Consider the following 11,734-nt stretch of genomic DNA (forward strand, 5'->3'; position numbering starts at 1 on the left):
CTTCACTTCACTTCCATCGACACACTCATCACCATTTAGCGTTTATCTTATTTCATTATCGTTTTTTTTCTCCTGCTTTTTTCAAACCCTTGGCCAGCTGTAATATCATAGTGTTGCCACATCCTCAACCCTTTCACTGCTATTTGACGCACAGTTCCTTAGTCACAAACCATTCAGAAACATTAATTTTTGTTCTGCAGCCACCTCTAAACATCGTACTCACTAAAAATGTGAAGCTTTACTCCTTCAATTACATCTTTTCTTGTATTAGATATTTCATGCAGCGTTTTTAGTGTGAATTGTTGCATATCGCACTGGTAGGCTCAAACATTCTCTCACGGTCTACTGGCATGGCTGAAGAACGCCTATTCACTCTTCACATGGTCAGCCACCCCACCCTCTCTTCTTAAACCGATCGCTTCATTGTTATTCATGCCACACTTTCCTATTCTGGCAGTGTTATTAGTATCCCTTATTATTCTATTACTATTAGTCTTGCCATCATTGGTGTTGTTGTATTTTTCTGATGATTGTACTATATTTTCTTCTCACTCCTCCATTGTCACTGATACCTCATTTATTTTTACATGCATTGTTTTAAAAGTGGAGTATTAAGACATCTCCCGGAACAACGTAAATATGTTTAATTTCATATATTTTACTGTTTATTTTACTTTCTGTTTCCAGCGGCAGGGAAAACGGATCTCTCTTCTTTTTTTGTTTCATTTGCCAGTCTTCCTGACACACGAAGAGAATAATGATAATAATAATAATAATAATAATAATAATAATAATAATAATAATAATAATAATAATAATAATATGACGGAGAGAGAGAGAGAGAGAGAGAGAGAGAGAGAGAGAGAGAGAGAGAGAGAGAGAGAGAGAGAGAGAGAGAGAGAGAGAGAGAGAGAGAGAGAGAGAGACAGAGAAGAGCACAGAGAGAGAGAGAGAGAGAGAGAGAGAGAGAGAGAGAGAGAGAGAGAGAGAGAGAGAGAGAGAGAGAGAGCGTGTGTGCGTTTCTGAATACGGACCGACGAATGAGGCAGAAATAATGAGGTGACTGACGAGCGCTGGATTGAAGGACCAGATGAGATGGAGACATGACTCAGGGAAGGTCTGTTTCTCAAGACGACAGGCAAATGAAAGGTTCCAGATCTTGAGAGTTATTGAAGCGATGGTATGGATAGGAAAGGAGGTGAAGGCTCTGTGTGTGTGTGTGTGTGTGTGTGTGTGTGTGTGTGTGTGTGTGTGTGTGTAATTCACCTCGGTCTGCTGGTCATCCAGCCAGTCTTCCCCATTACGGAGCGAGCTCAGAGCTCATGGACCGATCTTCGGGTAGGACTGAGACCACAACACACTCCACACACTGGGAAAGCGAGGCCACAACCCCTCGAGTTACATCCCGTACCTATTTACTGCTAGGTGAACAGGGGCCACACATTAAGAGGCTTGCCCATTTGCCTCGCCTCATCGGGACTCGAACCTGGGCCTCTCGATTGTGAGTCGAGCGTGCTAACCACTACACTACGGTGTGTGTGTGTGTGTGTGTGTGTCGAGGTGGTGGTATTTGTAGAAAGTTTCCTTCTCTTATTAGTTACTGTCCTTATTTCACGTCCTTGTGTCTCACTCTTATTAAGGCACCGAATTAGGTTAGGTCATCATCACCATCATTATTATTATTATTATTATTATTTATTATTATTATTATTATTCAGTGGCCGGTAAGTGTCTGTTCTCTCTGTTGACTGGTGTGTGTGTGTGTGTGTGTGTGTGTGTGTAATTCACTGTTTGATCTGCTGCAGTCTCTGACGAGACAGCCAGACGTTACCCTACGGAACGAGCTCAGAGCTCATTGTTTCCGATCTTCGGATAGGCCTGAGATCAGGCACACAACACACACCAGGATAACAAGGTCACAACTCCTCGATTTACATCCCGTACCTACTCACTGCTAGGTGGAACAGGGGCTTCACGTGAAAGGAGACACACCCAAATATCTCCACCCGGCCGGGGAATCGAACCCTGGTCATCTGGCTTGTGAAGCCAGCTCTCTAACCACTGAGCTACCGGGCCGTGTGTGTGTGTGTGTGTGTGTGTGTGTGTGTGTGTGTGTGTGTGTGTGTGTGTGTGTAGATGTGCAGATTATTATTATTATTATTATTATTATTATTATTATTATTATATCATTATTATTATTATTATCATCACTATTACCATTATAGTCATCATTGCTATTATTTCTATTGTTGTTATTATTGTTGTTATTGTTGCTGTTGATATCCGCTACAGCAGTCAGGAGGCAGCGGAGAGCAGCAGAAAGGCCGACTTCTTCATACCTTCCGCGAGACCATTTTTCATCATTAAGGTCACTGGTCACGCTGCAAATCTTGACCGAAGAAACAAAGTTAAGTTTAATCAGCTGCCAGAAAATAAAAACAAAAACAAAACAGATACGCCAGCCAGCCAGCCAGCCAGCCAGCCAGCCAGCCAGACAAACAAACAGACAGAGAGAAAGAGACAAACAGACAGACAAACACACACAGCCAGACATACCCTGCCGCCCGGTGGAATACTCCAGGAGAGGTACTTACGGGGATGTAGGCAGTGCTGCAGACTGAGTGATTCCCCGTGTCCTCTCTTCCCGGTTCCCTTTGTGGTCTCATTTATACAATTGAGCAGCTGCAGCCTGCCCTCTAAAGACAACTTCTACTACTTCCTACACTACACTACAACACCTTACACTTTTACACTCTCTTCAAATCAAAATTTAATAATGGCTTCACCACGCCCTGCCTCGGAGTCCCCCTCTGGGGAGGGGACCATAAATGTCCCCAGGTCGGACTGCCCTCTGCTGTCGACCTTGGGTGTCTTGACACTTCATCTAATACTTTCACTATCAATTTCTGCAACATTCGTGGCCTTCGTTCTAATTTTCAATCTGTGGAACACCACCTCTCCTCTACTAAACCTCATCTTCTCTTCCTAACCGAAACACAGTTGTCTGTGACTACTGACAGCAGCCCTTTTCTGTTCCCTCCTACTTGCTCTATCCTCATTTTCAATCCAAAGCTGGATGTTGCGCATACGTGCGTAACGACACCACTTGCTCTCGTGCCCACAATCTTGAATCTTCAGAATTTTCTACCATCTGGCTAAGACTTCAATGTCACTCTCTAACTAAATTCATCTGTGCTGTATACCTCTCACCTAATTCCTCTGACTATGTAAAATTCTTTGACTATTTGACTTCCAAGGTGGAGCACATCTTATCTCACTTTCCTTTTGCTGAGATCTCCATTTTAGGGATTTCAATGTTCACCACCAGCTTTGGCTTTCATCTTCTTTCACTGACCAACCTGGTGAACAAACCTTCAACTTTGCTATCCTTCATGACCTAGAGCAGCTAGTGAAGTTCCCTACCCGTATTCCTGACCGCCTTGGAGACACGCCCAACATTCTTGATCTTTTCCTAACCTCCAACCCTTCTGCTTACTCTGTTAAACTTTCCTCTCCGTTGGGCTCCTCCGACCACAATCTAATTTCCGTTACCAGTTCTATCACTCCAGTGCAGCCTCAGGACCCGCCTAAGCGGAGGTGCTTCTGGCATTTTAACTCTGCTAAGTGGGAGGAACTAAGGCAGTACTATTCTGATTTCCTTGGGATGATTATTGTTTTCATGTCAGAGATCCTTCTCTTTGTGCCGAGCGCATAACAGAGGTGATTATCTCTGGCATGGAGCTATACATTCCTCATACTTTCTCTAACCCTAAAGCTAAAAAGCCTTGGTTTAACTCTGCTTGTTCTCGTGCTGTCAATGATAGAGAGGCGGCTCACAAACGGTTCCGTAGCCATCCAACTGCTGAAACTCATGCCCTATATATTTCTGCCCGTAATCATGCCAAATCTATTCTCCAACTTACTAAAAACTCTTTCATCAATAGAAAATGTCAAAGTCTTTCCAATTCTAACTCCTCTCGAGATTTCTGGCATCTAGCCAATAATATCTCTAACAACTTTACTTCTTCGTCTTTCCCTCCTTTACTTCATCCAGATGGCTCTACAGCTGTCTCTTCTTTTCTAAAGCTGAACTCTTCGCTCAAACCTTTGCTACCAACTCAACTTTGGATGATTCTGGGCATATTCCTCCTACTCCTCCACCCTCTGACTACTTCATCCCTAAAATTAAAATTCTTTATAAAGACGTTTTCCTGGCCCTCTCTGGCCTTGATTCTCGGAAGGCTTACGGTCCGGATGGAGTCCCTCCTGTTGTTCTCAAAACTGTGCTTGAACTCGCTCACTGCCTGGTCAAACTCTTTCATCTGTGTCTCTCTACTTCTATTTATCCTTCTTGCTGGAAGTTTGCTCACATTCAACCTGTCCCTAAAAAGGTGACCACTCCAATCCTTCTAACTACCGCCCTATAGCTTTGATTTCCTGCCTTTCTAAAGCCTTTGAGTCTATCCTTAATAGGAAGATAATGAGGCATCTATCAGCTCACAACCTTCTCTCTGATTGCCAGTATGGTTTCCGTAAAGGCAGATCTACTGGTGATCTTCTTACTTTCCTAACTGAATCTTGGTCATCCTCTTTAGGGACTTCGGTGAAACCTTTGCTGTCGGCCTTGACATATCGAAAGCCTTCGATAGAGTCTGGCACAAATCTTTAATTTCTAAACTACCCTCCTACGGATTCTATCCTTCTCTCTGTACCTTCATCTCCAGTTTCCTTTCCGATCGTTCTATTGCTGCTGTAGTAGACGGTCACTGTTCTTCCCTAAAACTATCAACAGTGGTGTTCCACAGGGTTCTGTCCTATCACCCACTCTCTTTCTATTATTCATCAATGATCTCCTAAATCTGACTCAATGCCCTATCCACTCCTATGCTGATGATACCACCTGCATTATTCAACAGCGTTCAACAGACGCCCAACCCAACAACAATTAAATGACTCAAGGCGAGATGCTATAGGACGCCTAACTTCTGATCTTTCACTTGTTTCTGATTGGGGCAGAGAAAACCTGGTTTTGTTCAATGCCTCAAAACTCAATTTCTACAACTATCTACTCGACATAACCTTCCAGACAACTATCCTCTCTTCTTCAATAACACTCAACTTCCCTCTCCTCTACATTAAACACACTCGGTCTATCCTTCACTAAAAATCTAAACTGGAAATTTCACATCTCTACTCTTGCTAAATCAGCTTCCAAGAAGTTAGGTGTCCTATGGCGTCTTCGTCCATTTTTCTCCCTCCCAGCTGCTTGCTCTGTACAAGGGCCTTATCCGCCCGTGTATGGAGTATGGCTCTCATGTCTGGGGATCCACACACAGCTTTACTAAACAAGGTGGAATCTAAAGCTTTTCGTCTTATCAACTCTTCTCCTCTAACTGACTGTCTTGATTCTTTAAGTCACCGCCGCAATGTTGCATCTTTATCTGTCTTCTACCGCTGTTTTCATGCTGTCTGCTCTTCTGAACTTGCTAACTGCATGCCTTCCCCTCCTGCGGCCTCGCTGCACAAGACTCTCTACTTCTTCTCATCCCTATTCTGTCCATCTTCCTAATGCAAGAGTTAACCAGTATCTTCACTCCTTCATTCCCTACACTGGTAAACTCTGGAACTCTCTACCTGTGTCTGTATTTCCACCTGCCTATGACTTAAACTCTTTCAAAAGAGGAGTGTCAAGACACCTCTTACGTTAACTGGACCCTCCTTTTAGATTTTTTTGTTTTTTCTCTTTCTACTTTCCTCTTAACAGGGCCTGGCAACCAGCGGGATTTTTTTTTTCCAACACTTTGTTTTCCCTTGGCCAGTGCCCTTGTAATGTAAAAAAAAAATACCCCTACCCCTACATACCAGGCATTCACAAGTCCACCAACTCAAACTCATTATACATCCAACATAATCAGCAATACATACACACCAATGTAAAAAGAAATATACGTTAATCAGCGACCAAAATAAGTGATACGTTCCTTAAAGCACAGTTGCAATGCCTTAAATCATCACCACCATCACCACCATCATCATCACCAACACTGGTGTTTTGTACAAGTAATACATCTTTTTTCTTTTATGTAAGAGAGGAGAACTGGCCAAGGACAACAAAAAAATATAAAGAAAAAAAAGGCTCACTCAGTTGCCAGTCTCCTTATAGAGCCGATAGAATTAGCCAAAGGAAAGGGACAAGTAATACAATTGTTACCCTTATTACTATTACCATCATTACTACTGTATTTCCTCCTTCAGACAGCGAGAGAGGGCCACAACACACAGTAGCTGGCGTTGTCTTCTCTACTTCCCTTACATTGGCCACCGCGTTAAATGGCCGGGTCACTTCAAGTCCCCAAAAGAGGTTCAAGGTTCAAGAGCCTGAGCTTTACTGGCGGAGAACGATAAGGCGATCAGAAGGAATAATGGACCAATAACTGTTATAATGGGGGGGAGAGAGAGAGAGAGAGAGAGAGAGAGAGAGAGAGAGAGAGAGAGAGAGAGAGAGAGAGAGAGAGAGAGAGAGAGAGAGAGAGAGAGAGAGAGAGAGAGAGAGAGAGAGACGCACACACTAGCACGCGCGCGCACACACACACACACACACACACACACACACACACACACACACACACACACACACACACACACACACACACACACACACACACATTCACTATCTCCTATTAGTTACTTGATTTGCCTATCTTCTTATCCTTCATTCAAAATTCAAATCATTTTTTTCTTTTCTTCTTCTTCTTCTTCTTCTTCTTCTTCTTCTTCTTTGGTTCTCAGACATCTGTTTTCATGATTCAACAATTCAGTTCCAGTCAAGATTCTCGGAATAAGGCAAGAAAACGTGACCTTCCTTGTGTGCATCTATGGTATTCTGCTGATACACTTCCTCTTTTCCTTCTCTCTCCACAAATATCTTAATTTCTCATTACCATACAAGGGGTCAGTGTTGCTTCACGTCCTCTGTGCCATTGGGGTTGCCGGTAAAGACCAGGATCAATGCTTTCCGCTCCCTGTGTCTTCCCTGTTGTTGTCCCTGAATTGTTCATTAATTTGCAGCCTTATAGAGCTTCATGTTTCCGTGTCTTCCCCGCTCATGTCCTTACCAGCAAAACCGTTCGCTAGTTTCTATTTATTTATTTTTTTGTTCCCTTATTGGTTTGCCATACACCAGAGAGCTTCCTTCATCAGCAGTTCAATTTCCTGGTCTGTCCATGTTTGGGAAGTTGACCGAGTTTCTGCAGAACACAACAACGCCTCTTCCTCTTTATTGCATGTTTTCATCATTGATATTCTTGTTCTTCTTGTTCTTTTCTCTCGTCCTGATCTTCATATTCCTGTTCTTCCTGATCTTCTTTCTTTTGTTCTTGGCTTATAAAACTGCTGACTCTTCTGCACCTGCTCTTCATATTCCTGTTCTTTCTGGTCTTCTTCTTTCTTTCTTTCTTTCTTTTGCTGACACTTCTGCAATCTTTTTTTTTCGAGGCTTAAATGGTTTTCTTTTTTTTCTCTTCCCTTATCATTTATTTATTTATCTATTTATTCATTCATTTGATTTGATACTCCCGAGTCAGTTTGTTTAAAAATTATCCATCTTTCTCAGTTCCTCAGTCTTCTTTCTGTCTTTTGTGTTGCATTATGTTTTGGTGGAAATAACTATCCAGTCTTGTCTTTGTTGAAAAAAAAGGAAAGAAAGGAAAAAAAGAGAGAAAACAGGAAACAGGCTTCATTTATTTTTTCCAGTTTAACCTCTACACTTTCACTCCATTTATGAAGTGTGTGTGTGTGTGTGTGTGTGTGTGTGTGTGTGTGTGTGTGTGTGTGTGTGTGTGTGTGTGTGTGTGTGTGTGTGTGTGTGTGTGTGTGGGTGTGTGTGTGTGTGTGTGTGTGTGTGTGTGCTACGTGTGCATAACTTGACTCCCAGGCTATAATTTCACAGTTCTCGAGCAATAACAATAAAGTAAAACACCTCAACGAAGAAGTTCAGAGACTCACCAACATTACTCTTCAATAACCTACCCCTTCATCATGGGGCGGGGCGGGACTGGGCAGAATGAGGTAAGGCGGGGTCGAAACTGTTAGGGATACCTCAGTTGGCTCAGTGAACAAGATGAAGCGTTGGGAAAGAGAGGGGATGGACCGTTGGGAAAGAGAGAGATGTAGGCTAGCCGGGTGACAGACAACTTCAGAGATTTATTAGTGACATGAGGCAGATGAATGCATGAGTGTATGAATGCATAGTGTGTGAGATACTCCAAGACATTGTTAGGCCTCCAGAGCACACACAGAAACTACTTAAATCACTCAAAACTAACCCAAAACATCATACAAAACCTCTAAACATAAAAAGCGCACCCAAAACACACTAGAGACATCCAAGTTACCAATATCATCCTAACACACACACACACACACACACACACACACACACACACACACACACACACACACACTCATGATCCCCCACACACACACAAAAAAAAAATACTTAAAGCACTCAATATTGAACTTACGACGAGTGGGCGAGTAATTTTGGCTGACGCTTTACCACTTTTTAGAGAGCTAGGACTCATGTGAGCCCTTTTTTTAATATTTTCTTTTTTTTGCCCTTGGCTGGCTCTCTCCCCTACATAAAAAAAAAAAAATATATATATAAACAGGATTAAAACACTTACATTTATTAATCCCTTCCATACCGGGATACATTTTTTGCCTTGAGATTTCTGTGCCATTAGACCATATTATTTACATTAGGAAGGGTCTATAGATGTCAGAAGATTATGGCCACAGTCTTCATTATTTCAATTCCCACACATGAGTTTCTGAAGCTGTATCAAAACACCAAATAGTAAGCAAAACGAATATGGAAATGCGTCGTGGTACTGAATAGGTTAAGAACGAGAGGCAGATGAGCGTGCGACTGAATGCCTTGTAATATTGTAGGATATTCTAAGTCTTAAGATACCGTTAGGCCTACGACAGAGAACCAAAATGGGCGGGCGAGTAATTTCGGTAATTGAATAAATAGAGTTAAAAGGTTTTCATTTATTAAGGACACGAGAGAGAGAGAGAGAGAGAGAGAGAGAGAGAGAGAGAGAGAGAGAGAGAGAGAGAGAGAGAGAGAGAGAGAGAGTAAATGGAGGAGATCGTTATCATTCTTCCATTTCCCTCCCTCGTTCTTCTCGTCTTTTCTCTCTCCCTGTTCTCTAACGCCACTCCCTCACTCCAGCCGCCAGAAGTGTATAAATGCATGAAAACGTAATGGGTGTCATTTTCAAATACATTATTATACCTTCGAGAGTGAACACAAGACGGTGGATGAGTAATTTCCTTAAGTGACGACATTAATATAGACAAAGACTGCGGCTCTACCTTCTGACGCCAACGCTATTACTATAAAATGATGCATGAAACATTTACCGACACAATGTCCTGCTATAGAATTAAATTAAACCCTTCAGCTCCATAACGCGTTTTCACATTCATTCTGGTTACTATTTGGTGATTTTATACAGCTTCAGAATCTCAGGGGGGGATTGAAATAGTGAAGACTCTTGTTTTTAATCTTCTAATCTCCATAGACCCTTCCTAATGTCAATAAAATGGCCTAATCACACACGTCTCAGGATAAAAAATGTATCCCAGTATTGAAAGGGTTAAAGGTAAAGTAAAGAGCTGTATTTTAGGTTTTCCACACATCTTGCTATGAAATTAAACTAATGGCAAAACAAAGGATGTATTTTAGCATTTCTTCACAAATATCTAGCTATGAAATTAAAGTAAGGGTAAAGAAAAGGATGTATTTCAGCTTTTCCACACAAATATCTTGCTAAGAAATTAAACTAAGGGCCAAAGAAAGGTTGTATTATAAGATTACAACACGAGGACTGACGTAACTGAGATGAACTTTGGAAGAAAAATGTGACGTGTTTAGCAGATTTTTTTTTTTATATAGACGTAAATATAAGAATGTAAAATCTCTCTCTCTCTCTCTCTCTCTCTCTCTCTCTCTCTCTCTCTCTCTCTCTCTCTCTCTCTCTCTCTCTTTAAAACGTTTCCTACACATATTCAATACCATGCGACACTCACTCATTTCAGTCAAATGGAGCTATTATCATTACGTTTCTCATGTAGACACCCCGAGAAAACTATCCCACCGCCACTAGTCAGCATATTACACTGGCTAGCTGTGGGTATTGGGTAACAGCGACGGGAGGTTAGGAATATTGTTTGTAAGTGTGATGCAACAGCCTGTGTCTATTGCGTAATGTTATCTAAGGATGTCCGGGATCATTTGACGTGCAGTGTTAGTCTTTCCCTTCCCACACCTCTCTCTCTTTCTGAACTGTGTGTGTGTGTGTGTGTGTGTGTGTGTGTGTGTGTGTGTGTGTGTGTGTTGTAGCCTCCAGCAACTTCAAACAGCCGCTAGACTTCGGAAGGAACATGAAAAAGGCTCAGCTCAACAGGCCGCCTCTCGCTCCTCCTGGCAAGGCCGCTCTACTCGCCAGCCTCAAGTTTCGCAGTCACTTGATGGCTTGGCTTGAATTCCCCATCCTTTCTCTACTCCCGAGCTGAGGTGAACTGCGCTGGTGCCTTTCGAGGAAATGAAATAGATTGTGCTTAGTCTGGATTATGCTTTATTATTATTATCATTTTCCACGCCAGTGTGAGGAAAGTATTCTGGTTTCCTTTGTTCTAAAGATTGCTATTGACTGAGGAATATTTTTTGTTACAGTGCTCTTCGTTAAAACAAAACAATAAAAATGCTTCACTTGTTGTATGCTCTTTTAACACTATTTGATGTGACTTCCGTTGCCGATTACCTTCCGCTCACTCAGGAATCGTTCGTAGAAAAGTATAACATTACATTTATTAATTTAGCGTTGAGAAAAGTTGCCGTTTATTGAGTTAAAAAAAAGAAAATAAAAACTAATAAGTAGGTGTTATAAAACGAGCAGAAACAAAGAGCGCTAATGTTTGACAGAGAGAAGAAAAAAAGTCACATTACAATTATTATTTCAGTATAGTAGTAAAGAAAGTTGTTCTGTAAGGGGAAAAATTCTCTCTCTCTCTCTCTCTCTCTCTCTCTCTCTCTCTCTCTCTCTCTCTCTCTCTCTCTCTCTCTTTATTGATCCCTAATCAGAGTGTGGGGAAAAGTTGACGAGAAGCTGCCATAAAACAAACAGTACAAAGAGCGCTCAGGTTTTCAGCAAGGCCAGGTGCGCGTGCCGTGACCCGCAGCTCTCACCGCCAGCCAGACTTCACGCACACCGCTCTTCCCTTGTTTACTCATCCCGGAAGTTACAAGTCCACTTACTCTCCTTCTGTCATAAAGTTCACTCAAACTACGCTCCTTCACCTGACTGTACAGAACAATGACGCGACTCTTGAACCTACATAGCAACAGCTGAAGAGGCAGACAGCTGACAGTAAGTAGTGACAGCTGACAACAAGCTCGACAATTCATTCACACTCCTCTCCGTCAGGTACGTACGCTCCGCACTGTTCACCGGAGAGGAACAATGCTTACCAACTCTTTCTTCCTCACAATCACAACTGCATTTTCAATTTCGCATTCTGATTTTTCAGTGACCGCTCTTGCACGTTTATTTGCTGCTAAAAGAAAGTTCCATTCATTCGCTCATCACACGTGAGGTTTATGGCGCTATTGTGATGAAAATACGTGATAATTTGTGAGCCCGAGATTTGAATACAAGAGAGCAAG

The sequence above is a fragment of the Portunus trituberculatus genome, chromosome 38 (assembly GCF_017591435.1).
Source record: "Portunus trituberculatus isolate SZX2019 chromosome 38, ASM1759143v1, whole genome shotgun sequence".
Taxonomy (NCBI): Eukaryota; Metazoa; Arthropoda; class Malacostraca; order Decapoda; family Portunidae; genus Portunus; species Portunus trituberculatus.